This window comes from Schistocerca cancellata, chromosome 10 (genome assembly GCF_023864275.1).
Source record: "Schistocerca cancellata isolate TAMUIC-IGC-003103 chromosome 10, iqSchCanc2.1, whole genome shotgun sequence".
Taxonomy (NCBI): domain Eukaryota; kingdom Metazoa; phylum Arthropoda; class Insecta; order Orthoptera; family Acrididae; genus Schistocerca; species Schistocerca cancellata.
This window is the reverse complement of record NC_064635.1, coordinates 168424240-168451617: the sequence shown is the minus strand read 5'-3', so window position 1 is coordinate 168451617 and position 27378 is coordinate 168424240. Positions and strand designations below refer to the sequence as shown.

Below are 27378 nucleotides of genomic sequence, written 5' to 3'. Positions count from 1 at the left end.
TGATGTAAGTACCTGTAGGTGCTTGGAACGAACGTCAGGTATAAATAGCAGTGCCAGGCGCAAGGTAGTTAATCTTTGCGCAGTGGCAATATCGTAACCAATGAAGTATAACTGAGGTGCGATTATTGCTAGTTGAAAACTTTTACCAATACCCCGCCAGAGAGACGTGAAATACCGACTCTGTGGCAATTTTTGGCAGCTCCTCAGGGGGTGTAAGTCTCATGGAAACAATGCTTCAAGCTGTGTTTATCTGTGAACACATTCAGCACTTGTGGAAGTGTTTGGCTGGTGGTTGTTAGGGACCATGTACACAGACTAGGCTGTGTTCACAGATGAATTGTGTACATGTCTTTGACAGCTGGTGAGAAACATTCTCCTCAGTGTAAGATGTTGTGCAACTGCTATGTGTGAATAAAGATGCCAATGTGGACAGTTGAAATGTGGTTCTGTCCAGTGGCAATTCTTGCTCCATAGCATACTAGTGGTACATACATGCAGTGGTTACTGATAAATGTAGGATTTGACAAAACTTCTGTCAGAATTTAATGGAGGAGACTAGGGCAGTACAGTGAGAGTTGGTGAGTGTGTGTGAGGCCAGTGTTGTACTTGATTCATTTTCACAGCACTGCCAGTGTTATAATTTGTGTTTGTGTCCTGATCATTATATGGATGTTTGATCCTTTTTGGACACTGCTGTGTGTACACCTTGATAATTAGAACTTATGACCATGGAACTGCTGTTGATAATATTGGGCAATGAGTTTGTTGACTTGAGATGATTGATGTGTTAGGCTGCACAGTGCCTAGTAAGGGCACTCACATTGAATACAGTATCCTATGTGGTGTGTGTTACATGGAACAGGAAGAACTGTAATGTTGTGCAAGGCTTTGCCTCATTTTGAGAATACATACATGTGCTGTAGTGTGCAGAGCAGAGTGATTGAAAGAAAGGTAAGTGCTTGTAGCTATTTGTATGGTAGCTAATGCAGTCCCTGGTGTTGAGGTTTTGTTGAACCTTTATGTAGCTTACATGTTTCATCTAAAGGCTACTGGTGGTAAATCTCCTTCATGCAGTGATTGTGCAGTAGAATTTGGTTGGCTGCAGCCATGGTATTCACATTTTGAACAGTGTTATTAGTGCATTTCTTGGTGTATTCCTTGAACTGTGGATTTACTGTTCAAATGTGACAGATAATACAGTGTGATAGTTTAAATGGGATGGTGAGCTTAATGATGGTCCAGTGTGCTATGAGAATGTATTGCATGTGGAATACTGAAGAGAGGGAACAAATGCTTGTGGGGTAAATTTTGTGATTGTATCTGTGAATATAAACCAAGGAATGCAATGAATAACACAGTGGTAGAGCAAGTGTAGGTGAGAACTGTAGCAGGAGTGGTGCATTTTTTGAGAGCAGAAGTAGTTGGCTTGTGATGGCTCATTCTTTGTGTCTCTTCATTTGAGAATATGACTGTTCCTATATGCAAGGTGAGCAACATTTGCTGCCTACCATAGCACAAATGGACCCATAGAAAATGTCTTATTGTTTGGATCTGTTATGAATGGTTGGCACTCGAGATACTATTTAGCACACATTCAGATATTTTCATTTTTGTCAGGCAATATATTAGCTGGGGCCAACGAGACAGCAGGCGGGTTTTCTATGATTGTTCTGGGGCAAGAACATAAACGGCAGAGGAGCCCAAAACATACATTTTTCTGCAAGTTGTTTGGCGCAATGTGGAATAAGTGTGTATCTTGTATATTTAAGACTGCAGCATGTGTTCCCAGCGCTATGAAGCAATTTACTGACTGAATTCTAGTTGTACTTTCCTGCAAGGTAAACTCATTTCAACAACTTAACCCAGCCACATGAGAGGATTTGTAAATCTCATTTCATTGTGTTTCCAGGGTGCCTAATCTGTTACACGAATATTTCACCCATCGACATTAATCAATTTCACGGCATGATTCGAGTAAAACTAGCGTTCTACTGCTCAGTACGTCAAACAGCTTTTGCTGACAAGTGTATGGTTTGTTAAGTTAATGTAAATGCAGTTGGCAGTTTTCTTGGTGTCTAGTACTAACCAGCGGCCACAAAATAACAAAATCTAACGATGAGTCTTAATGGGTGTGCCGGTATTTGCTAAATGAGGTTGTGCTACTTTCGTCTGTGGGGGGGGCTAGGCGAGTGAGCAGTAGCGCGCCTGTCGGTCAAGGGGAGAACTACTGTGCAATTTTGAGTGTTTAAGATGGCGGTAAGTGGGCGTGTAAGCAACTATTAGACACAAGGAGCAAAGAGCAGAGAGTCTGCCACTAATAAAATGTGTTTTACTGTTTTTTTTTCTGTATATTTCTGTATTTGTTTCCCCCAAAGGAACTTGAATAGTGTAAGGTAATACTGATAGGTAGCGATGATGTAAGTACCTGTAGGTGCTTGGAACGAACGTCAGGTATAAATAGCAGTGCCAGGCGCAAGGTAGTTAATCTTTGCGCAGTGGCAATATCGTAACCAATGAAGTATAACTGAGGTGCGATTATTGCTAGTTGAAAACTTTTACCAATACCCCGCCAGAGAGACGTGAAATACCGACTCTGTGGCAATTTTTGGCAGCTCCTCAGGGGGTGTAAGTCTCATGGAAACAATGCTTCAAGCTGTGTTTATCTGTGAACACATTCAGCACTTGTGGAAGTGTTTGGCTGGTGGTTGTTAGGGACCATGTACACAGACTAGGCTGTGTTCACAGATGAATTGTGTACATGTCTTTGACAGCTGGTGAGAAACATTCTCCTCAGTGTAAGATGTTGTGCAACTGCTATGTGTGAATAAAGATGCCAATGTGGACAGTTGAAATGTGGTTCTGTCCAGTGGCAATTCTTGCTCCATAGCATACTAGTGGTACATACATGCAGTGGTTACTGATAAATGTAGGATTTGACAAAACTTCTGTCAGAATTTAATGGAGGAGACTAGGGCAGTACAGTGAGAGTTGGTGAGTGTGTGGGAGGCCAGTGTTGTACTTGATTCATTTTCACAGCACTGCCAGTGTTATAATTTGTGTTTGTGTCCTGATCATTATATGGATGTTTGATCCTTTTTGGACACTGCTGTGTGTACACCTTGATAATTAGAACTTATGACCATGGAACTGCTGTTGATAATATTGGGCAATGAGTTTGTTGACTTGAGATGATTGATGTGTTAGGCTGCACAGTGCCTAGTAAGGGCACTCACATTGAATACAGTATCCTATGTGGTGTGTGTTACATGGAACAGGAAGAACTGTAATGTTGTGCAAGGCTTTGCCTCATTTTGAGAATACATACATGTGCTGTAGTGTGCAGAGCAGAGTGATTGAAAGAAAGGTAAGTGCTTGTAGCTATTTGTATGGTAGCTAATGCAGTCCCTGGTGTTGAGGTTTTGTTGAACCTTTATGTAGCTTACATGTTTCATCTAAAGGCTACTGGTGGTAAATCTCCTTCATGCAGTGATTGTGCAGTAGAATTTGGTTGGCTGCAGCCATGGTATTCACATTTTGAACAGTGTTATTAGTGCATTTCTTGGTGTATTCCTTGAACTGTGGATTTACTGTTCAAATGTGACAGATAATACAGTGTGATAGTTTAAATGGGATGGTGAGCTTAATGATGGTCCAGTGTGCTATGAGAATGTATTGCATGTGGAATACTGAAGAGAGGGAACAAATGCTTGTGGGGTAAATTTTGTGATTGTATCTGTGAATATAAACCAAGGAATGCAATGAATAACACAGTGGTAGAGCAAGTGTAGGTGAGAACTGTAGCAGGAGTGGTGCATTTTTTGAGAGCAGAAGTAGTTGGCTTGTGATGGCTCATTCTTTGTGTCTCTTCATTTGAGAATATGACTGTTCCTATATGCAAGGTGAGCAACATTTGCTGCCTACCATAGCACAAATGGACCCATAGAAAATGTCTTATTGTTTGGATCTGTTATGAATGGTTGGCACTCGAGATACTATTTAGCACACATTCAGATATTTTCATTTTTGTCAGGCAATATATTAGCTGGGGCCAACGAGACAGCAGGCGGGTTTTCTATGATTGTTCTGGGGCAAGAACATAAACGGCAGAGGAGCCCAAAACATACATTTTTCTGCAAGTTGTTTGGCGCAATGTGGAATAAGTGTGTATCTTGTATATTTAAGACTGCAGCATGTGTTCCCAGCGCTATGAAGCAATTTACTGACTGAATTCTAGTTGTACTTTCCTGCAAGGTAAACTCATTTCAACAACTTAACCCAGCCACATGAGAGGATTTGTAAATCTCATTTCATTGTGTTTCCAGGGTGCCTAATCTGTTACACGAATATTTCACCCATCGACATTAATCAATTTCACGGCATGATTCGAGTAAAACTAGCGTTCTACTGCTCAGTACGTCAAACAGCTTTTGCTGACAAGTGTATGGTTTGTTAAGTTAATGTAAATGCAGTTGGCAGTTTTCTTGGTGTCTAGTACTAACCAGCGGCCACAAAATAACAAAATCTAACGATGAGTCTTAATGGGTGTGCCGGTATTTGCTAAATGAGGTTGTGCTACTTTCGTCTGTGGGGGGGGGCTAGGCGAGTGAGCAGTAGCGCGCCTGTCGGTCAAGGGGAGAACTACTGTGCAATTTTGAGTGTTTAAGATGGCGGTAAGTGGGCGTGTAAGCAACTATTAGACACAAGGAGCAAAGAACAGAGAGTCTGCCACTAATAAAATGTGTTTTACTGTTTTTTTTTCTGTATATTTCTGTATTTGTTTCCCCCAAAGGAACTTGAATAGTGTAAGGTAATACTGATAGGTAGCGATGATGTAAGTACCTGTAGGTGCTTGGAACGAACGTCAGGTATAAATAGCAGTGCCAGGCGCAAGGTAGTTAATCTTTGCGCAGTGGCAATATCGTAACCAATGAAGTATAACTGAGGTGCGATTATTGCTAGTTGAAAACTTTTACCAATACCCCGCCAGAGAGACGTGAAATACCGACTCTGTGGCAATTTTTGGCAGCTCCTCAGGGGGTGTAAGTCTCATGGAAACAATGCTTCAAGCTGTGTTTATCTGTGAACACATTCAGCACTTGTGGAAGTGTTTGGCTGGTGGTTGTTAGGGACCATGTACACAGACTAGGCTGTGTTCACAGATGAATTGTGTACATGTCTTTGACAGCTGGTGAGAAACATTCTCCTCAGTGTAAGATGTTGTGCAACTGCTATGTGTGAATAAAGATGCCAATGTGGACAGTTGAAATGTGGTTCTGTCCAGTGGCAATTCTTGCTCCATAGCATACTAGTGGTACATACATGCAGTGGTTACTGATAAATGTAGGATTTGACAAAACTTCTGTCAGAATTTAATGGAGGAGACTAGGGCAGTACAGTGAGAGTTGGTGAGTGTGTGGGAGGCCAGTGTTGTACTTGATTCATTTTCACAGCACTGCCAGTGTTATAATTTGTGTTTGTGTCCTGATCATTATATGGATGTTTGATCCTTTTTGGACACTGCTGTGTGTACACCTTGATAATTAGAACTTATGACCATGGAACTGCTGTTGATAATATTGGGCAATGAGTTTGTTGACTTGAGATGATTGATGTGTTAGGCTGCACAGTGCCTAGTAAGGGCACTCACATTGAATACAGTATCCTATGTGGTGTGTGTTACATGGAACAGGAAGAACTGTAATGTTGTGCAAGGCTTTGCCTCATTTTGAGAATACATACATGTGCTGTAGTGTGCAGAGCAGAGTGATTGAAAGAAAGGTAAGTGCTTGTAGCTATTTGTATGGTAGCTAATGCAGTCCCTGGTGTTGAGGTTTTGTTGAACCTTTATGTAGCTTACATGTTTCATCTAAAGGCTACTGGTGGTAAATCTCCTTCATGCAGTGATTGTGCAGTAGAATTTGGTTGGCTGCAGCCATGGTATTCACATTTTGAACAGTGTTATTAGTGCATTTCTTGGTGTATTCCTTGAACTGTGGATTTACTGTTCAAATGTGACAGATAATACAGTGTGATAGTTTAAATGGGATGGTGAGCTTAATGATGGTCCAGTGTGCTATGAGAATGTATTGCATGTGGAATACTGAAGAGAGGGAACAAATGCTTGTGGGGTAAATTTTGTGATTGTATCTGTGAATATAAACCAAGGAATGCAATGAATAACACAGTGGTAGAGCAAGTGTAGGTGAGAACTGTAGCAGGAGTGGTGCATTTTTTGAGAGCAGAAGTAGTTGGCTTGTGATGGCTCATTCTTTGTGTCTCTTCATTTGAGAATATGACTGTTCCTATATGCAAGGTGAGCAACATTTGCTGCCTACCATAGCACAAATGGACCCATAGAAAATGTCTTATTGTTTGGATCTGTTATGAATGGTTGGCACTCGAGATACTATTTAGCACACATTCAGATATTTTCATTTTTGTCAGGCAATATATTAGCTGGGGCCAACGAGACAGCAGGCGGGTTTTCTATGATTGTTCTGGGGCAAGAACATAAACGGCAGAGGAGCCCAAAACATACATTTTTCTGCAAGTTGTTTGGCGCAATGTGGAATAAGTGTGTATCTTGTATATTTAAGACTGCAGCATGTGTTCCCAGCGCTATGAAGCAATTTACTGACTGAATTCTAGTTGTACTTTCCTGCAAGGTAAACTCATTTCAACAACTTAACCCAGCCACATGAGAGGATTTGTAAATCTCATTTCATTGTGTTTCCAGGGTGCCTAATCTGTTACACGAATATTTCACCCATCGACATTAATCAATTTCACGGCATGATTCGAGTAAAACTAGCGTTCTACTGCTCAGTACGTCAAACAGCTTTTGCTGACAAGTGTATGGTTTGTTAAGTTAATGTAAATGCAGTTGGCAGTTTTCTTGGTGTCTAGTACTAACCAGCGGCCACAAAATAACAAAATCTAACGATGAGTCTTAATGGGTGTGCCGGTATTTGCTAAATGAGGTTGTGCTACTTTCGTCTGTGGGGGGGGGGGGGGGCTAGGCGAGTGAGCAGTAGCGCGCCTGTCGGTCAAGGGGAGAACTACTGTGCAATTTTGAGTGTTTAAGATGGCGGTAAGTGGGCGTGTAAGCAACTATTAGACACAAGGAGCAAAGAACAGAGAGTCTGCCACTAATAAAATGTGTTTTACTGTTTTTTTTTCTGTATATTTCTGTATTTGTTTCCCCCAAAGGAACTTGAATAGTGTAAGGTAATACTGATAGGTAGCGATGATGTAAGTACCTGTAGGTGCTTGGAACGAACGTCAGGTATAAATAGCAGTGCCAGGCGCAAGGTAGTTAATCTTTGCGCAGTGGCAATATCGTAACCAATGAAGTATAACTGAGGTGCGATTATTGCTAGTTGAAAACTTTTACCAATACCCCGCCAGAGAGACGTGAAATACCGACTCTGTGGCAATTTTTGGCAGCTCCTCAGGGGGTGTAAGTCTCATGGAAACAATGCTTCAAGCTGTGTTTATCTGTGAACACATTCAGCACTTGTGGAAGTGTTTGGCTGGTGGTTGTTAGGGACCATGTACACAGACTAGGCTGTGTTCACAGATGAATTGTGTACATGTCTTTGACAGCTGGTGAGAAACATTCTCCTCAGTGTAAGATGTTGTGCAACTGCTATGTGTGAATAAAGATGCCAATGTGGACAGTTGAAATGTGGTTCTGTCCAGTGGCAATTCTTGCTCCATAGCATACTAGTGGTACATACATGCAGTGGTTACTGATAAATGTAGGATTTGACAAAACTTCTGTCAGAATTTAATGGAGGAGACTAGGGCAGTACAGTGAGAGTTGGTGAGTGTGTGGGAGGCCAGTGTTGTACTTGATTCATTTTCACAGCACTGCCAGTGTTATAATTTGTGTTTGTGTCCTGATCATTATATGGATGTTTGATCCTTTTTGGACACTGCTGTGTGTACACCTTGATAATTAGAACTTATGACCATGGAACTGCTGTTGATAATATTGGGCAATGAGTTTGTTGACTTGAGATGATTGATGTGTTAGGCTGCACAGTGCCTAGTAAGGGCACTCACATTGAATACAGTATCCTATGTGGTGTGTGTTACATGGAACAGGAAGAACTGTAATGTTGTGCAAGGCTTTGCCTCATTTTGAGAATACATACATGTGCTGTAGTGTGCAGAGCAGAGTGATTGAAAGAAAGGTAAGTGCTTGTAGCTATTTGTATGGTAGCTAATGCAGTCCCTGGTGTTGAGGTTTTGTTGAACCTTTATGTAGCTTACATGTTTCATCTAAAGGCTACTGGTGGTAAATCTCCTTCATGCAGTGATTGTGCAGTAGAATTTGGTTGGCTGCAGCCATGGTATTCACATTTTGAACAGTGTTATTAGTGCATTTCTTGGTGTATTCCTTGAACTGTGGATTTACTGTTCAAATGTGACAGATAATACAGTGTGATAGTTTAAATGGGATGGTGAGCTTAATGATGGTCCAGTGTGCTATGAGAATGTATTGCATGTGGAATACTGAAGAGAGGGAACAAATGCTTGTGGGGTAAATTTTGTGATTGTATCTGTGAATATAAACCAAGGAATGCAATGAATAACACAGTGGTAGAGCAAGTGTAGGTGAGAACTGTAGCAGGAGTGGTGCATTTTTTGAGAGCAGAAGTAGTTGGCTTGTGATGGCTCATTCTTTGTGTCTCTTCATTTGAGAATATGACTGTTCCTATATGCAAGGTGAGCAACATTTGCTGCCTACCATAGCACAAATGGACCCATAGAAAATGTCTTATTGTTTGGATCTGTTATGAATGGTTGGCACTCGAGATACTATTTAGCACACATTCAGATATTTTCATTTTTGTCAGGCAATATATTAGCTGGGGCCAACGAGACAGCAGGCGGGTTTTCTATGATTGTTCTGGGGCAAGAACATAAACGGCAGAGGAGCCCAAAACATACATTTTTCTGCAAGTTGTTTGGCGCAATGTGGAATAAGTGTGTATCTTGTATATTTAAGACTGCAGCATGTGTTCCCAGCGCTATGAAGCAATTTACTGACTGAATTCTAGTTGTACTTTCCTGCAAGGTAAACTCATTTCAACAACTTAACCCAGCCACATGAGAGGATTTGTAAATCTCATTTCATTGTGTTTCCAGGGTGCCTAATCTGTTACACGAATATTTCACCCATCGACATTAATCAATTTCACGGCATGATTCGAGTAAAACTAGCGTTCTACTGCTCAGTACGTCAAACAGCTTTTGCTGACAAGTGTATGGTTTGTTAAGTTAATGTAAATGCAGTTGGCAGTTTTCTTGGTGTCTAGTACTAACCAGCGGCCACAAAATAACAAAATCTAACGATGAGTCTTAATGGGTGTGCCGGTATTTGCTAAATGAGGTTGTGCTACTTTCGTCTGTGGGGGGGGGCTAGGCGAGTGAGCAGTAGCGCGCCTGTCGGTCAAGGGGAGAACTACTGTGCAATTTTGAGTGTTTAAGATGGCGGTAAGTGGGCGTGTAAGCAACTATTAGACACAAGGAGCAAAGAACAGAGAGTCTGCCACTAATAAAATGTGTTTTACTGTTTTTTTTCTGTATATTTCTGTATTTGTTTCCCCCAAAGGAACTTGAATAGTGTAAGGTAATACTGATAGGTAGCGATGATGTAAGTACCTGTAGGTGCTTGGAACGAACGTCAGGTATAAATAGCAGTGCCAGGCGCAAGGTAGTTAATCTTTGCGCAGTGGCAATATCGTAACCAATGAAGTATAACTGAGGTGCGATTATTGCTAGTTGAAAACTTTTACCAATACCCCGCCAGAGAGACGTGAAATACCGACTCTGTGGCAATTTTTGGCAGCTCCTCAGGGGATGTAAGTCTCATGGAAACAATGCTTCAAGCTGTGTTTATCTGTGAACACATTCAGCACTTGTGGAAGTGTTTGGCTGGTGGTTGTTAGGGACCATGTACACAGACTAGGCTGTGTTCACAGATGAATTGTGTACATGTCTTTGACAGCTGGTGAGAAACATTCTCCTCAGTGTAAGATGTTGTGCAACTGCTATGTGTGAATAAAGATGCCAATGTGGACAGTTGAAATGTGGTTCTGTCCAGTGGCAATTCTTGCTCCATAGCATACTAGTGGTACATACATGCAGTGGTTACTGATAAATGTAGGATTTGACAAAACTTCTGTCAGAATTTAATGGAGGAGACTAGGGCAGTACAGTGAGAGTTGGTGAGTGTGTGGGAGGCCAGTGTTGTACTTGATTCATTTTCACAGCACTGCCAGTGTTATAATTTGTGTTTGTGTCCTGATCATTATATGGATGTTTGATCCTTTTTGGACACTGCTGTGTGTACACCTTGATAATTAGAACTTATGACCATGGAACTGCTGTTGATAATATTGGGCAATGAGTTTGTTGACTTGAGATGATTGATGTGTTAGGCTGCACAGTGCCTAGTAAGGGCACTCACATTGAATACAGTATCCTATGTGGTGTGTGTTACATGGAACAGGAAGAACTGTAATGTTGTGCAAGGCTTTGCCTCATTTTGAGAATACATACATGTGCTGTAGTGTGCAGAGCAGAGTGATTGAAAGAAAGGTAAGTGCTTGTAGCTATTTGTATGGTAGCTAATGCAGTCCCTGGTGTTGAGGTTTTGTTGAACCTTTATGTAGCTTACATGTTTCATCTAAAGGCTACTGGTGGTAAATCTCCTTCATGCAGTGATTGTGCAGTAGAATTTGGTTGGCTGCAGCCATGGTATTCACATTTTGAACAGTGTTATTAGTGCATTTCTTGGTGTATTCCTTGAACTGTGGATTTACTGTTCAAATGTGACAGATAATACAGTGTGATAGTTTAAATGGGATGGTGAGCTTAATGATGGTCCAGTGTGCTATGAGAATGTATTGCATGTGGAATACTGAAGAGAGGGAACAAATGCTTGTGGGGTAAATTTTGTGATTGTATCTGTGAATATAAACCAAGGAATGCAATGAATAACACAGTGGTAGAGCAAGTGTAGGTGAGAACTGTAGCAGGAGTGGTGCATTTTTTGAGAGCAGAAGTAGTTGGCTTGTGATGGCTCATTCTTTGTGTCTCTTCATTTGAGAATATGACTGTTCCTATATGCAAGGTGAGCAACATTTGCTGCCTACCATAGCACAAATGGACCCATAGAAAATGTCTTATTGTTTGGATCTGTTATGAATGGTTGGCACTCGAGATACTATTTAGCACACATTCAGATATTTTCATTTTTGTCAGGCAATATATTAGCTGGGGCCAACGAGACAGCAGGCGGGTTTTCTATGATTGTTCTGGGGCAAGAACATAAACGGCAGAGGAGCCCAAAACATACATTTTTCTGCAAGTTGTTTGGCGCAATGTGGAATAAGTGTGTATCTTGTATATTTAAGACTGCAGCATGTGTTCCCAGCGCTATGAAGCAATTTACTGACTGAATTCTAGTTGTACTTTCCTGCAAGGTAAACTCATTTCAACAACTTAACCCAGCCACATGAGAGGATTTGTAAATCTCATTTCATTGTGTTTCCAGGGTGCCTAATCAGTTACACGAATATTTCACCCATCGACATTAATCAATTTCACGGCATGATTCGAGTAAAACTAGCGTTCTACTGCTCAGTACGTCAAACAGCTTTTGCTGACAAGTGTATGGTTTGTTAAGTTAATGTAAATGCAGTTGGCAGTTTTCTTGGTGTCTAGTACTAACCAGCGGCCACAAAATAACAAAATCTAACGATGAGTCTTAATGGGTGTGCCGGTATTTGCTAAATGAGGTTGTGCTACTTTCGTCTGTGGGGGGGCTAGGCGAGTGAGCAGTAGCGCGCCTGTCGGTCAAGGGGAGAACTACTGTGCAATTTTGAGTGTTTAAGATGGCGGTAAGTGGGCGTGTAAGCAACTATTAGACACAAGGAGCAAAGAACAGAGAGTCTGCCACTAATAAAATGTGTTTTACTGTTTTTTTTTCTGTATATTTCTGTATTTGTTTCCCCCAAAGGAACTTGAATAGTGTAAGGTAATACTGATAGGTAGCGATGATGTAAGTACCTGTAGGTGCTTGGAACGAACGTCAGGTATAAATAGCAGTGCCAGGCGCAAGGTAGTTAATCTTTGCGCAGTGGCAATATCGTAACCAATGAAGTATAACTGAGGTGCGATTATTGCTAGTTGAAAACTTTTACCAATACCCCGCCAGAGAGACGTGAAATACCGACTCTGTGGCAATTTTTGGCAGCTCCTCAGGGGGTGTAAGTCTCCTGGAAACAATGCTTCAAGCTGTGTTTATCTGTGAACACATTCAGCACTTGTGGAAGTGTTTGGCTGGTGGTTGTTAGGGACCATGTACACAGACTAGGCTGTGTTCACAGATGAATTGTGTACATGTCTTTGACAGCTGGTGAGAAACATTCTCCTCAGTGTAAGATGTTGTGCAACTGCTATGTGTGAATAAAGATGCCAATGTGGACAGTTGAAATGTGGTTCTGTCCAGTGGCAATTCTTGCTCCATAGCATACTAGTGGTACATACATGCAGTGGTTACTGATAAATGTAGGATTTGACAAAACTTCTGTCAGAATTTAATGGAGGAGACTAGGGCAGTACAGTGAGAGTTGGTGAGTGTGTGGGAGGCCAGTGTTGTACTTGATTCATTTTCACAGCACTGCCAGTGTTATAATTTGTGTTTGTGTCCTGATCATTATATGGATGTTTGATCCTTTTTGGACACTGCTGTGTGTACACCTTGATAATTAGAACTTATGACCATGGAACTGCTGTTGATAATATTGGGCAATGAGTTTGTTGACTTGAGATGATTGATGTGTTAGGCTGCACAGTGCCTAGTAAGGGCACTCACATTGAATACAGTATCCTATGTGGTGTGTGTTACATGGAACAGGAAGAACTGTAATGTTGTGCAAGGCTTTGCCTCATTTTGAGAATACATACATGTGCTGTAGTGTGCAGAGCAGAGTGATTGAAAGAAAGGTAAGTGCTTGTAGCTATTTGTATGGTAGCTAATGCAGTCCCTGGTGTTGAGGTTTTGTTGAACCTTTATGTAGCTTACATGTTTCATCTAAAGGCTACTGGTGGTAAATCTCCTTCATGCAGTGATTGTGCAGTAGAATTTGGTTGGCTGCAGCCATGGTATTCACATTTTGAACAGTGTTATTAGTGCATTTCTTGGTGTATTCCTTGAACTGTGGATTTACTGTTCAAATGTGACAGATAATACAGTGTGATAGTTTAAATGGGATGGTGAGCTTAATGATGGTCCAGTGTGCTATGAGAATGTATTGCATGTGGAATACTGAAGAGAGGGAACAAATGCTTGTGGGGTAAATTTTGTGATTGTATCTGTGAATATAAACCAAGGAATGCAATGAATAACACAGTGGTAGAGCAAGTGTAGGTGAGAACTGTAGCAGGAGTGGTGCATTTTTTGAGAGCAGAAGTAGTTGGCTTGTGATGGCTCATTCTTTGTGTCTCTTCATTTGAGAATATGACTGTTCCTATATGCAAGGTGAGCAACATTTGCTGCCTACCATAGCACAAATGGACCCATAGAAAATGTCTTATTGTTTGGATCTGTTATGAATGGTTGGCACTCGAGATACTATTTAGCACACATTCAGATATTTTCATTTTTGTCAGGCAATATATTAGCTGGGGCCAACGAGACAGCAGGCGGGTTTTCTATGATTGTTCTGGGGCAAGAACATAAACGGCAGAGGAGCCCAAAACATACATTTTTCTGCAAGTTGTTTGGCGCAATGTGGAATAAGTGTGTATCTTGTATATTTAAGACTGCAGCATGTGTTCCCAGCGCTATGAAGCAATTTACTGACTGAATTCTAGTTGTACTTTCCTGCAAGGTAAACTCATTTCAACAACTTAACCCAGCCACATGAGAGGATTTGTAAATCTCATTTCATTGTGTTTCCAGGGTGCCTAATCTGTTACACGAATATTTCACCCATCGACATTAATCAATTTCACGGCATGATTCGAGTAAAACTAGCGTTCTACTGCTCAGTACGTCAAACAGCTTTTGCTGACAAGTGTATGGTTTGTTAAGTTAATGTAAATGCAGTTGGCAGTTTTCTTGGTGTCTAGTACTAACCAGCGGCCACAAAATAACAAAATCTAACGATGAGTCTTAATGGGTGTGCCGGTATTTGCTAAATGAGGTTGTGCTACTTTCGTCTGTGGGGGGGGCTAGGCGAGTGAGCAGTAGCGCGCCTGTCGGTCAAGGGGAGAACTACTGTGCAATTTTGAGTGTTTAAGATGGCGGTAAGTGGGCGTGTAAGCAACTATTAGACACAAGGAGCAAAGAACAGAGAGTCTGCCACTAATAAAATGTGTTTTACTGTTTTTTTTTCTGTATATTTCTGTATTTGTTTCCCCCAAAGGAACTTGAATAGTGTAAGGTAATACTGATAGGTAGCGATGATGTAAGTACCTGTAGGTGCTTGGAACGAACGTCAGGTATAAATAGCAGTGCCAGGCGCAAGGTAGTTAATCTTTGCGCAGTGGCAATATCGTAACCAATGAAGTATAACTGAGGTGCGATTATTGCTAGTTGAAAACTTTTACCAATACCCCGCCAGAGAGACGTGAAATACCGACTCTGTGGCAATTTTTGGCAGCTCCTCAGGGGGTGTAAGTCTCATGGAAACAATGCTTCAAGCTGTGTTTATCTGTGAACACATTCAGCACTTGTGGAAGTGTTTGGCTGGTGGTTGTTAGGGACCATGTACACAGACTAGGCTGTGTTCACAGATGAATTGTGTACATGTCTTTGACAGCTGGTGAGAAACATTCTCCTCAGTGTAAGATGTTGTGCAACTGCTATGTGTGAATAAAGATGCCAATGTGGACAGTTGAAATGTGGTTCTGTCCAGTGGCAATTCTTGCTCCATAGCATACTAGTGGTACATACATGCAGTGGTTACTGATAAATGTAGGATTTGACAAAACTTCTGTCAGAATTTAATGGAGGAGACTAGGGCAGTACAGTGAGAGTTGGTGAGTGTGTGGGAGGCCAGTGTTGTACTTGATTCATTTTCACAGCACTGCCAGTGTTATAATTTGTGTTTGTGTCCTGATCATTATATGGATGTTTGATCCTTTTTGGACACTGCTGTGTGTACACCTTGATAATTAGAACTTATGACCATGGAACTGCTGTTGATAATATTGGGCAATGAGTTTGTTGACTTGAGATGATTGATGTGTTAGGCTGCACAGTGCCTAGTAAGGGCACTCACATTGAATACAGTATCCTATGTGGTGTGTGTTACATGGAACAGGAAGAACTGTAATGTTGTGCAAGGCTTTGCCTCATTTTGAGAATACATACATGTGCTGTAGTGTGCAGAGCAGAGTGATTGAAAGAAAGGTAAGTGCTTGTAGCTATTTGTATGGTAGCTAATGCAGTCCCTGGTGTTGAGGTTTTGTTGAACCTTTATGTAGCTTACATGTTTCATCTAAAGGCTACTGGTGGTAAATCTCCTTCATGCAGTGATTGTGCAGTAGAATTTGGTTGGCTGCAGCCATGGTATTCACATTTTGAACAGTGTTATTAGTGCATTTCTTGGTGTATTCCTTGAACTGTGGATTTACTGTTCAAATGTGACAGATAATACAGTGTGATAGTTTAAATGGGATGGTGAGCTTAATGATGGTCCAGTGTGCTATGAGAATGTATTGCATGTGGAATACTGAAGAGAGGGAACAAATGCTTGTGGGGTAAATTTTGTGATTGTATCTGTGAATATAAACCAAGGAATGCAATGAATAACACAGTGGTAGAGCAAGTGTAGGTGAGAACTGTAGCAGGAGTGGTGCATTTTTTGAGAGCAGAAGTAGTTGGCTTGTGATGGCTCATTCTTTGTGTCTCTTCATTTGAGAATATGACTGTTCCTATATGCAAGGTGAGCAACATTTGCTGCCTACCATAGCACAAATGGACCCATAGAAAATGTCTTATTGTTTGGATCTGTTATGAATGGTTGGCACTCGAGATACTATTTAGCACACATTCAGATATTTTCATTTTTGTCAGGCAATATATTAGCTGGAGCCAACGAGACAGCAGGCGGGTTTTCTATGATTGTTCTGGGGCAAGAACATAAACGGCAGAGGAGCCCAAAACATACATTTTTCTGCAAGTTGTTTGGCGCAATGTGGAATAAGTGTGTATCTTGTATATTTAAGACTGCAGCATGTGTTCCCAGCGCTATGAAGCAATTTACTGACTGAATTCTAGTTGTACTTTCCTGCAAGGTAAACTCATTTCAACAACTTAACCCAGCCACATGAGAGGATTTGTAAATCTCATTTCATTGTGTTTCCAGGGTGCCTAATCTGTTACACGAATATTTCACCCATCGACATTAATCAATTTCACGGCATGATTCGAGTAAAACTAGCGTTCTACTGCTCAGTACGTCAAACAGCTTTTGCTGACAAGTGTATGGTTTGTTAAGTTAATGTAAATGCAGTTGGCAGTTTTCTTGGTGTCTAGTACTAACCAGCGGCCACAAAATAACAAAATCTAACGATGAGTCTTAATGGGTGTGCCGGTATTTGCTAAATGAGGTTGTGCTACTTTCGTCTGTGGGGGGGGGGGGGCTAGGCGAGTGAGCAGTAGCGCGCCTGTCGGTCAAGGGGAGAACTACTGTGCAATTTTGAGTGTTTAAGATGGCGGTAAGTGGGCGTGTAAGCAACTATTAGACACAAGGAGCAAAGAACAGAGAGTCTGCCACTAATAAAATGTGTTTTACTGTTTTTTTTCTGTATATTTCTGTATTTGTTTCCCCCAAAGGAACTTGAATAGTGTAAGGTAATACTGATAGGTAGCGATGATGTAAGTACCTGTAGGTGCTTGGAACGAACGTCAGGTATAAATAGCAGTGCCAGGCGCAAGGTAGTTAATCTTTGCGCAGTGGCAATATCGTAACCAATGAAGTATAACTGAGGTGCGATTATTGCTAGTTGAAAACTTTTACCAATACCCCGCCAGAGAGACGTGAAATACCGACTCTGTGGCAATTTTTGGCAGCTCCTCAGGGGGTGTAAGTCTCATGGAAACAATGCTTCAAGCTGTGTTTATCTGTGAACACATTCAGCACTTGTGGAAGTGTTTGGCTGGTGGTTGTTAGGGACCATGTACACAGACTAGGCTGTGTTCACAGATGAATTGTGTACATGTCTTTGACAGCTGGTGAGAAACATTCTCCTCAGTGTAAGATGTTGTGCAACTGCTATGTGTGAATAAAGATGCCAATGTGGACAGTTGAAATGTGGTTCTGTCCAGTGGCAATTCTTGCTCCATAGCATACTAGTGGTACATACATGCAGTGGTTACTGATAAATGTAGGATTTGACAAAACTTCTGTCAGAATTTAATGGAGGAGACTAGGGCAGTACAGTGAGAGTTGGTGAGTGTGTGGGAGGCCAGTGTTGTACTTGATTCATTTTCACAGCACTGCCAGTGTTATAATTTGTGTTTGTGTCCTGATCATTATATGGATGTTTGATCCTTTTTGGACACTGCTGTGTGTACACCTTGATAATTAGAACTTATGACCATGGAACTGCTGTTGATAATATTGGGCAATGAGTTTGTTGACTTGAGATGATTGATGTGTTAGGCTGCACAGTGCCTAGTAAGGGCACTCACATTGAATACAGTATCCTATGTGGTGTGTGTTACATGGAACAGGAAGAACTGTAATGTTGTGCAAGGCTTTGCCTCATTTTGAGAATACATACATGTGCTGTAGTGTGCAGAGCAGAGTGATTGAAAGAAAGGTAAGTGCTTGTAGCTATTTGTATGGTAGCTAATGCAGTCCCTGGTGTTGAGGTTTTGTTGAACCTTTATGTAGCTTACATGTTTCATCTAAAGGCTACTGGTGGTAAATCTCCTTCATGCAGTGATTGTGCAGTAGAATTTGGTTGGCTGCAGCCATGGTATTCACATTTTGAACAGTGTTATTAGTGCATTTCTTGGTGTATTCCTTGAACTGTGGATTTACTGTTCAAATGTGACAGATAATACAGTGTGATAGTTTAAATGGGATGGTGAGCTTAATGATGGTCCAGTGTGCTATGAGAATGTATTGCATGTGGAATACTGAAGAGAGGGAACAAATGCTTGTGGGGTAAATTTTGTGATTGTATCTGTGAATATAAACCAAGGAATGCAATGAATAACACAGTGGTAGAGCAAGTGTAGGTGAGAACTGTAGCAGGAGTGGTGCATTTTTTGAGAGCAGAAGTAGTTGGTTTGTGATGGCTCATTCTTTGTGTCTCTTCATTTGAGAATATGACTGTTCCTATATGCAAGGTGAGCAACATTTGCTGCCTACCATAGCACAAATGGACCCATAGAAAATGTCTTATTGTTTGGATCTGTTATGAATGGTTGGCACTCGAGATACTATTTAGCACACATTCAGATATTTTCATTTTTGTCAGGCAATATATTAGCTGGGGCCAACGAGACAGCAGGCGGGTTTTCTATGATTGTTCTGGGGCAAGAACATAAACGGCAGAGGAGCCCAAAACATACATTTTTCTGCAAGTTGTTTGGCGCAATGTGGAATAAGTGTGTATCTTGTATATTTAAGACTGCAGCATGTGTTCCCAGCGCTATGAAGCAATTTACTGACTGAATTCTAGTTGTACTTTCCTGCAAGGTAAACTCATTTCAACAACTTAACCCAGCCACATGAGAGGATTTGTAAATCTCATTTCATTGTGTTTCCAGGGTGCCTAATCTGTTACACGAATATTTCACCCATCGACATTAATCAATTTCACGGCATGATTCGAGTAAAACTAGCGTTCTACTGCTCAGTACGTCAAACAGCTTTTGCTGACAAGTGTATGGTTTGTTAAGTTAATGTAAATGCAGTTGGCAGTTTTCTTGGTGTCTAGTACTAACCAGCGGCCACAAAATAACAAAATCTAACGATGAGTCTTAATGGGTGTGCCGGTATTTGCTAAATGAGGTTGTGCTACTTTCGTCTGTGGGGGGGGCTAGGCGAGTGAGCAGTAGCGCGCCTGTCGGTCAAGGGGAGAACTACTGTGCAATTTTGAGTGTTTAAGATGGCGGTAAGTGGGCGTGTAAGCAACTATTAGACACAAGGAGCAAAGAACAGAGAGTCTGCCACTAATAAAATGTGTTTTACTGTTTTTTTTTCTGTATATTTCTGTATTTGTTTCCCCCAAAGGAACTTGAATAGTGTAAGGTAATACTGATAGGTAGCGATGATGTAAGTACCTGTAGGTGCTTGGAACGAACGTCAGGTATAAATAGCAGTGCCAGGCGCAAGGTAGTTAATCTTTGCGCAGTGGCAATATCGTAACCAATGAAGTATAACTGAGGTGCGATTATTGCTAGTTGAAAACTTTTACCAATACCCCGCCAGAGAGACGTGAAATACCGACTCTGTGGCAATTTTTGGCAGCTCCTCAGGGGGTGTAAGTCTCATGGAAACAATGCTTCAAGCTGTGTTTATCTGTGAACACATTCAGCACTTGTGGAAGTGTTTGGCTGGTGGTTGTTAGGGACCATGTACACAGACTAGGCTGTGTTCACAGATGAATTGTGTACATGTCTTTGACAGCTGGTGAGAAACATTCTCCTCAGTGTAAGATGTTGTGCAACTGCTATGTGTGAATAAAGATGCCAATGTGGACAGTTGAAATGTGGTTCTGTCCAGTGGCAATTCTTGCTCCATAGCATACTAGTGGTACATACATGCAGTGGTTACTGATAAATGTAGGATTTGACAAAACTTCTGTCAGAATTTAATGGAGGAGACTAGGGCAGTACAGTGAGAGTTGGTGAGTGTGTGGGAGGCCAGTGTTGTACTTGATTCATTTTCACAGCACTGCCAGTGTTATAATTTGTGTTTGTGTCCTGATCATTATATGGATGTTTGATCCTTTTTGGACACTGCTGTGTGTACACCTTGATAATTAGAACTTATGACCATGGAACTGCTGTTGATAATATTGGGCAATGAGTTTGTTGACTTGAGATGATTGATGTGTTAGGCTGCACAGTGCCTAGTAAGGGCACTCACATTGAATACAGTATCCTATGTGGTGTGTGTTACATGGAACAGGAAGAACTGTAATGTTGTGCAAGGCTTTGCCTCATTTTGAGAATACATACATGTGCTGTAGTGTGCAGAGCAGAGTGATTGAAAGAAAGGTAAGTGCTTGTAGCTATTTGTATGGTAGCTAATGCAGTCCCTGGTGTTGAGGTTTTGTTGAACCTTTATGTAGCTTACATGTTTCATCTAAAGGCTACTGGTGGTAAATCTCCTTCATGCAGTGATTGTGCAGTAGAATTTGGTTGGCTGCAGCCATGGTATTCACATTTTGAACAGTGTTATTAGTGCATTTCTTGGTGTATTCCTTGAACTGTGGATTTACTGTTCAAATGTGACAGATAATACAGTGTGATAGTTTAAATGGGATGGTGAGCTTAATGATGGTCCAGTGTGCTATGAGAATGTATTGCATGTGGAATACTGAAGAGAGGGAACAAATGCTTGTGGGGTAAATTTTGTGATTGTATCTGTGAATATAAACCAAGGAATGCAATGAATAACACAGTGGTAGAGCAAGTGTAGGTGAGAACTGTAGCAGGAGTGGTGCATTTTTTGAGAGCAGAAGTAGTTGGCTTGTGATGGCTCATTCTTTGTGTCTCTTCATTTGAGAATATGACTGTTCCTATATGCAAGGTGAGCAACATTTGCTGCCTACCATAGCACAAATGGACCCATAGAAAATGTCTTATTGTTTGGATCTGTTATGAATGGTTGGCACTCGAGATACTATTTAGCACACATTCAGATATTTTCATTTTTGTCAGGCAATATATTAGCTGGGGCCAACGAGACAGCAGGCGGGTTTTCTATGATTGTTCTGGGGCAAGAACATAAACGGCAGAGGAGCCCAAAACATACATTTTTCTGCAAGTTGTTTGGCGCAATGTGGAATAAGTGTGTATCTTGTATATTTAAGACTGCAGCATGTGTTCCCAGCGCTATGAAGCAATTTACTGACTGAATTCTAGTTGTACTTTCCTGCAAGGTAAACTCATTTCAACAACTTAACCCAGCCACATGAGAGGATTTGTAAATCTCATTTCATTGTGTTTCCAGGGTGCCTAATCTGTTACACGAATATTTCACCCATCGACATTAATCAATTTCACGGCATGATTCGAGTAAAACTAGCGTTCTACTGCTCAGTACGTCAAACAGCTTTTGCTGACAAGTGTATGGTTTGTTAAGTTAATGTAAATGCAGTTGGCAGTTTTCTTGGTGTCTAGTACTAACCAGCGGCCACAAAATAACAAAATCTAACGATGAGTCTTAATGGGTGTGCCGGTATTTGCTAAATGAGGTTGTGCTACTTTCGTCTGTGGGGGGGGCTAGGCGAGTGAGCAGTAGCGCGCCTGTCGGTCAAGGGGAGAACTACTGTGCAATTTTGAGTGTTTAAGATGGCGGTAAGTGGGCGTGTAAGCAACTATTAGACACAAGGAGCAAAGAACAGAGAGTCTGCCACTAATAAAATGTGTTTTACTGTTTTTTTTTCTGTATATTTCTGTATTTGTTTCCCCCAAAGGAACTTGAATAGTGTAAGGTAATACTGATAGGTAGCGATGATGTAAGTACCTGTAGGTGCTTGGAACGAACGTCAGGTATAAATAGCAGTGCCAGGCGCAAGGTAGTTAATCTTTGCGCAGTGGCAATATCGTAACCAATGAAGTATAACTGAGGTGCGATTATTGCTAGTTGAAAACTTTTACCAATACCCCGCCAGAGAGACGTGAAATACCGACTCTGTGGCAATTTTTGGCAGCTCCTCAGGGGGTGTAAGTCTCATGGAAACAATGCTTCAAGCTGTGTTTATCTGTGAACACATTCAGCACTTGTGGAAGTGTTTGGCTGGTGGTTGTTAGGGACCATGTACACAGACTAGGCTGTGTTCACAGATGAATTGTGTACATGTCTTTGACAGCTGGTGAGAAACATTCTCCTCAGTGTAAGATGTTGTGCAACTGCTATGTGTGAATAAAGATGCCAATGTGGACAGTTGAAATGTGGTTCTGTCCAGTGGCAATTCTTGCTCCATAGCATACTAGTGGTACATACATGCAGTGGTTACTGATAAATGTAGGATTTGACAAAACTTCTGTCAGAATTTAATGGAGGAGACTAGGGCAGTACAGTGAGAGTTGGTGAGTGTGTGGGAGGCCAGTGTTGTACTTGATTCATTTTCACAGCACTGCCAGTGTTATAATTTGTGTTTGTGTCCTGATCATTATATGGATGTTTGATCCTTTTTGGACACTGCTGTGTGTACACCTTGATAATTAGAACTTATGACCATGGAACTGCTGTTGATAATATTGGGCAATGAGTTTGTTGACTTGAGATGATTGATGTGTTAGGCTGCACAGTGCCTAGTAAGGGCACTCACATTGAATACAGTATCCTATGTGGTGTGTGTTACATGGAACAGGAAGAACTGTAATGTTGTGCAAGGCTTTGCCTCATTTTGAGAATACATACATGTGCTGTAGTGTGCAGAGCAGAGTGATTGAAAGAAAGGTAAGTGCTTGTAGCTATTTGTATGGTAGCTAATGCAGTCCCTGGTGTTGAGGTTTTGTTGAACCTTTATGTAGCTTACATGTTTCATCTAAAGGCTACTGGTGGTAAATCTCCTTCATGCAGTGATTGTGCAGTAGAATTTGGTTGGCTGCAGCCATGGTATTCACATTTTGAACAGTGTTATTAGTGCATTTCTTGGTGTATTCCTTGAACTGTGGATTTACTGTTCAAATGTGACAGATAATACAGTGTGATAGTTTAAATGGGATGGTGAGCTTAATGATGGTCCAGTGTGCTATGAGAATGTATTGCATGTGGAATACTGAAGAGAGGGAACAAATGCTTGTGGGGTAAATTTTGTGATTGTATCTGTGAATATAAACCAAGGAATGCAATGAATAACACAGTGGTAGAGCAAGTGTAGGTGAGAACTGTAGCAGGAGTGGTGCATTTTTTGAGAGCAGAAGTAGTTGGCTTGTGATGGCTCATTCTTTGTGTCTCTTCATTTGAGAATATGACTGTTCCTATATGCAAGGTGAGCAACATTTGCTGCCTACCATAGCACAAATGGACCCATAGAAAATGTCTTATTGTTTGGATCTGTTATGAATGGTTGGCACTCGAGATACTATTTAGCACACATTCAGATATTTTCATTTTTGTCAGGCAATATATTAGCTGGGGCCAACGAGACAGCAGGCGGGTTTTCTATGATTGTTCTGGGGCAAGAACATAAACGGCAGAGGAGCCCAAAACATACATTTTTCTGCAAGTTGTTTGGCGCAATGTGGAATAAGTGTGTATCTTGTATATTTAAGACTGCAGCATGTGTTCCCAGCGCTATGAAGCAATTTACTGACTGAATTCTAGTTGTACTTTCCTGCAAGGTAAACTCATTTCAACAACTTAACCCAGCCACATGAGAGGATTTGTAAATCTCATTTCATTGTGTTTCCAGGGTGCCTAATCTGTTACACGAATATTTCACCCATCGACATTAATCAATTTCACGGCATGATTCGAGTAAAACTAGCGTTCTACTGCTCAGTACGTCAAACAGCTTTTGCTGACAAGTGTATGGTTTGTTAAGTTAATGTAAATGCAGTTGGCAGTTTTCTTGGTGTCTAGTACTAACCAGCGGCCACAAAATAACAAAATCTAACGATGAGTCTTAATGGGTGTGCCGGTATTTGCTAAATGAGGTTGTGCTACTTTCGTCTGTGGGGGGGGCTAGGCGAGTGGGCAGTAGCGCGCCTGTCGGTCAAGGGGAGAACTACTGTGCAATTTTGAGTGTTTAAGATGGCGGTAAGTGGGCGTGTAAGCAACTATTAGACACAAGGAGCAAAGAACAGAGAGTCTGCCACTAATAAAATGTGTTTTACTGTTTTTTTTCTGTATATTTCTGTATTTGTTTCCCCCAAAGGAACTTGAATAGTGTAAGGTAATACTGATAGGTAGCGATGATGTAAGTACCTGTAGGTGCTTGGAACGAACGTCAGGTATAAATAGCAGTGCCAGGCGCAAGGTAGTTAATCTTTGCGCAGTGGCAATATCGTAACCAATGAAGTATAACTGAGGTGCGATTATTGCTAGTTGAAAACTTTTACCAATACCCCGCCAGAGAGACGTGAAATACCGACTCTGTGGCAATTTTTGGCAGCTCCTCAGGGGGTGTAAGTCTCATGGAAACAATGCTTCAAGCTGTGTTTATCTGTGAACACATTCAGCACTTGTGGAAGTGTTTGGCTGGTGGTTGTTAGGGACCATGTACACAGACTAGGCTGTGTTCACAGATGAATTGTGTACATGTCTTTGACAGCTGGTGAGAAACATTCTCCTCAGTGTAAGATGTTGTGCAACTGCTATGTGTGAATAAAGATGCCAATGTGGACAGTTGAAATGTGGTTCTGTCCAGTGGCAATTCTTGCTCCATAGCATACTAGTGGTACATACATGCAGTGGTTACTGATAAATGTAGGATTTGACAAAACTTCTGTCAGAATTTAATGGAGGAGACTAGGGCAGTACAGTGAGAGTTGGTGAGTGTGTGGGAGGCCAGTGTTGTACTTGATTCATTTTCACAGCACTGCCAGTGTTATAATTTGTGTTTGTGTCCTGATCATTATATGGATGTTTGATCCTTTTTGGACACTGCTGTGTGTACACCTTGATAATTAGAACTTATGACCATGGAACTGCTGTTGATAATATTGGGCAATGAGTTTGTTGACTTGAGATGATTGATGTGTTAGGCTGCACAGTGCCTAGTAAGGGCACTCACATTGAATACAGTATCCTATGTGGTGTGTGTTACATGGAACAGGAAGAACTGTAATGTTGTGCAAGGCTTTGCCTCATTTTGAGAATACATACATGTGCTGTAGTGTGCAGAGCAGAGTGATTGAAAGAAAGGTAAGTGCTTGTAGCTATTTGTATGGTAGCTAATGCAGTCCCTGGTGTTGAGGTTTTGTTGAACCTTTATGTAGCTTACATGTTTCATCTAAAGGCTACTGGTGGTAAATCTCCTTCATGCAGTGATTGTGCAGTAGAATTTGGTTGGCTGCAGCCATGGTATTCACATTTTGAACAGTGTTATTAGTGCATTTCTTGGTGTATTCCTTGAACTGTGGATTTACTGTTCAAATGTGACAGATAATACAGTGTGATAGTTTAAATGGGATGGTGAGCTTAATGATGGTCCAGTGTGCTATGAGAATGTATTGCATGTGGAATACTGAAGAGAGGGAACAAATGCTTGTGGGGTAAATTTTGTGATTGTATCTGTGAATATAAACCAAGGAATGCAATGAATAACACAGTGGTAGAGCAAGTGTAGGTGAGAACTGTAGCAGGAGTGGTGCATTTTTTGAGAGCAGAAGTAGTTGGCTTGTGATGGCTCATTCTTTGTGTCTCTTCATTTGAGAATATGACTGTTCCTATATGCAAGGTGAGCAACATTTGCTGCCTACCATAGCACAAATGGACCCATAGAAAATGTCTTATTGTTTGGATCTGTTATGAATGGTTGGCACTCGAGATACTATTTAGCACACATTCAGATATTTTCATTTTTGTCAGGCAATATATTAGCTGGGGCCAACGAGACAGCAGGCGGGTTTTCTATGATTGTTCTGGGGCAAGAACATAAACGGCAGAGGAGCCCAAAACATACATTTTTCTGCAAGTTGTTTGGCGCAATGTGGAATAAGTGTGTATCTTGTATATTTAAGACTGCAGCATGTGTTCCCAGCGCTATGAAGCAATTTACTGACTGAATTCTAGTTGTACTTTCCTGCAAGGTAAACTCATTTCAACAACTTAACCCAGCCACATGAGAGGATTTGTAAATCTCATTTCATTGTGTTTCCAGGGTGCCTAATCTGTTACACGAATATTTCACCCATCGACATTAATCAATTTCACGGCATGATTCGAGTAAAACTAGCGTTCTACTGCTCAGTACGTCAAACAGCTTTTGCTGACAAGTGTATGGTTTGTTAAGTTAATGTAAATGCAGTTGGCAGTTTTCTTGGTGTCTAGTACTAACCAGCGGCCACAAAATAACAAAATCTAACGATGAGTCTTAATGGGTGTGCCGGTATTTGCTAAATGAGGTTGTGCTACTTTCGTCTGTGGGGGGGGCTAGGCGAGTGAGCAGTAGCGCGCCTGTCGGTCAAGGGGAGAACTACTGTGCAATTTTGAGTGTTTAAGATGGCGGTAAGTGGGCGTGTAAGCAACTATTAGACACAAGGAGCAAAGAACAGAGAGTCTGCCACTAATAAAATGTGTTTTACTGTTTTTTTTCTGTATATTTCTGTATTTGTTTCCCCCAAAGGAACTTGAATAGTGTAAGGTAATACTGATAGGTAGCGATGATGTAAGTACCTGTAGGTGCTTGGAACGAACGTCAGGTATAAATAGCAGTGCCAGGCGCAAGGTAGTTAATCTTTGCGCAGTGGCAATATCGTAACCAATGAAGTATAACTGAGGTGCGATTATTGCTAGTTGAAAACTTTTACCAATACCCCGCCAGAGAGACGTGAAATACCGACTCTGTGGCAATTTTTGGCAGCTCCTCAGGGGGTGTAAGTCTCATGGAAACAATGCTTCAAGCTGTGTTTATCTGTGAACACATTCAGCACTTGTGGAAGTGTTTGGCTGGTGGTTGTTAGGGACCATGTACACAGACTAGGCTGTGTTCACAGATGAATTGTGTACATGTCTTTGACAGCTGGTGAGAAACATTCTCCTCAGTGTAAGATGTTGTGCAACTGCTATGTGTGAATAAAGATGCCAATGTGGACAGTTGAAATGTGGTTCTGTCCAGTGGCAATTCTTGCTCCATAGCATACTAGTGGTACATACATGCAGTGGTTACTGATAAATGTAGGATTTGACAAAACTTCTGTCAGAATTTAATGGAGGAGACTAGGGCAGTACAGTGAGAGTTGGTGAGTGTGTGGGAGGCCAGTGTTGTACTTGATTCATTTTCACAGCACTGCCAGTGTTATAATTTGTGTTTGTGTCCTGATCATTATATGGATGTTTGATCCTTTTTGGACACTGCTGTGTGTACACCTTGATAATTAGAACTTATGACCATGGAACTGCTGTTGATAATATTGGGCAATGAGTTTGTTGACTTGAGATGATTGATGTGTTAGGCTGCACAGTGCCTAGTAAGGGCACTCACATTGAA

General features: G+C 41.3%; 12 non-coding genes across 12 annotated transcripts; all 12 read left to right on the top strand.

Annotated features, from left to right (window-relative positions):
- Positions 1 to 71: 71 nt before the first annotated feature.
- LOC126107046 (U4 spliceosomal RNA) lies at positions 72 to 211 on the top strand. Its single transcript, XR_007523471.1, has one exon. It is a non-coding gene; the product is annotated as a U4 spliceosomal RNA (small nuclear RNA).
- A 2273-nt stretch (positions 212 to 2484) lies between these two features.
- On the top strand, positions 2485 to 2624 carry LOC126107045 (U4 spliceosomal RNA). Its single transcript, XR_007523470.1, has one exon. It is a non-coding gene; the product is annotated as a U4 spliceosomal RNA (small nuclear RNA).
- A 2274-nt stretch (positions 2625 to 4898) lies between these two features.
- On the top strand, positions 4899 to 5038 carry LOC126107044 (U4 spliceosomal RNA). Its single transcript, XR_007523469.1, has one exon. It is a non-coding gene; the product is annotated as a U4 spliceosomal RNA (small nuclear RNA).
- A 2280-nt stretch (positions 5039 to 7318) lies between these two features.
- On the top strand, positions 7319 to 7458 carry LOC126107043 (U4 spliceosomal RNA). Its single transcript, XR_007523468.1, has one exon. It is a non-coding gene; the product is annotated as a U4 spliceosomal RNA (small nuclear RNA).
- Positions 7459 to 9731: 2273 nt separating this feature from the next.
- LOC126107056 (U4 spliceosomal RNA) lies at positions 9732 to 9871 on the top strand. The gene has a single exon (XR_007523479.1). It is a non-coding gene; the product is annotated as a U4 spliceosomal RNA (small nuclear RNA).
- Positions 9872 to 12143: 2272 nt separating this feature from the next.
- LOC126107042 (U4 spliceosomal RNA) lies at positions 12144 to 12283 on the top strand. Its single transcript, XR_007523467.1, has one exon. It is a non-coding gene; the product is annotated as a U4 spliceosomal RNA (small nuclear RNA).
- Positions 12284 to 14556: 2273 nt separating this feature from the next.
- Positions 14557 to 14696, top strand: LOC126107041 (U4 spliceosomal RNA). The gene has a single exon (XR_007523466.1). It is a non-coding gene; the product is annotated as a U4 spliceosomal RNA (small nuclear RNA).
- A 2277-nt stretch (positions 14697 to 16973) lies between these two features.
- Positions 16974 to 17113, top strand: LOC126107039 (U4 spliceosomal RNA). Its single transcript, XR_007523465.1, has one exon. It is a non-coding gene; the product is annotated as a U4 spliceosomal RNA (small nuclear RNA).
- Positions 17114 to 19386: 2273 nt separating this feature from the next.
- Positions 19387 to 19526, top strand: LOC126107037 (U4 spliceosomal RNA). Its single transcript, XR_007523464.1, has one exon. It is a non-coding gene; the product is annotated as a U4 spliceosomal RNA (small nuclear RNA).
- Positions 19527 to 21799: 2273 nt separating this feature from the next.
- On the top strand, positions 21800 to 21939 carry LOC126107036 (U4 spliceosomal RNA). The gene has a single exon (XR_007523463.1). It is a non-coding gene; the product is annotated as a U4 spliceosomal RNA (small nuclear RNA).
- A 2272-nt stretch (positions 21940 to 24211) lies between these two features.
- LOC126107035 (U4 spliceosomal RNA) lies at positions 24212 to 24351 on the top strand. The gene has a single exon (XR_007523462.1). It is a non-coding gene; the product is annotated as a U4 spliceosomal RNA (small nuclear RNA).
- Positions 24352 to 26623: 2272 nt separating this feature from the next.
- Positions 26624 to 26763, top strand: LOC126107034 (U4 spliceosomal RNA). The gene has a single exon (XR_007523461.1). It is a non-coding gene; the product is annotated as a U4 spliceosomal RNA (small nuclear RNA).
- The last annotated feature ends 615 nt before the right edge of the window (positions 26764 to 27378 follow it).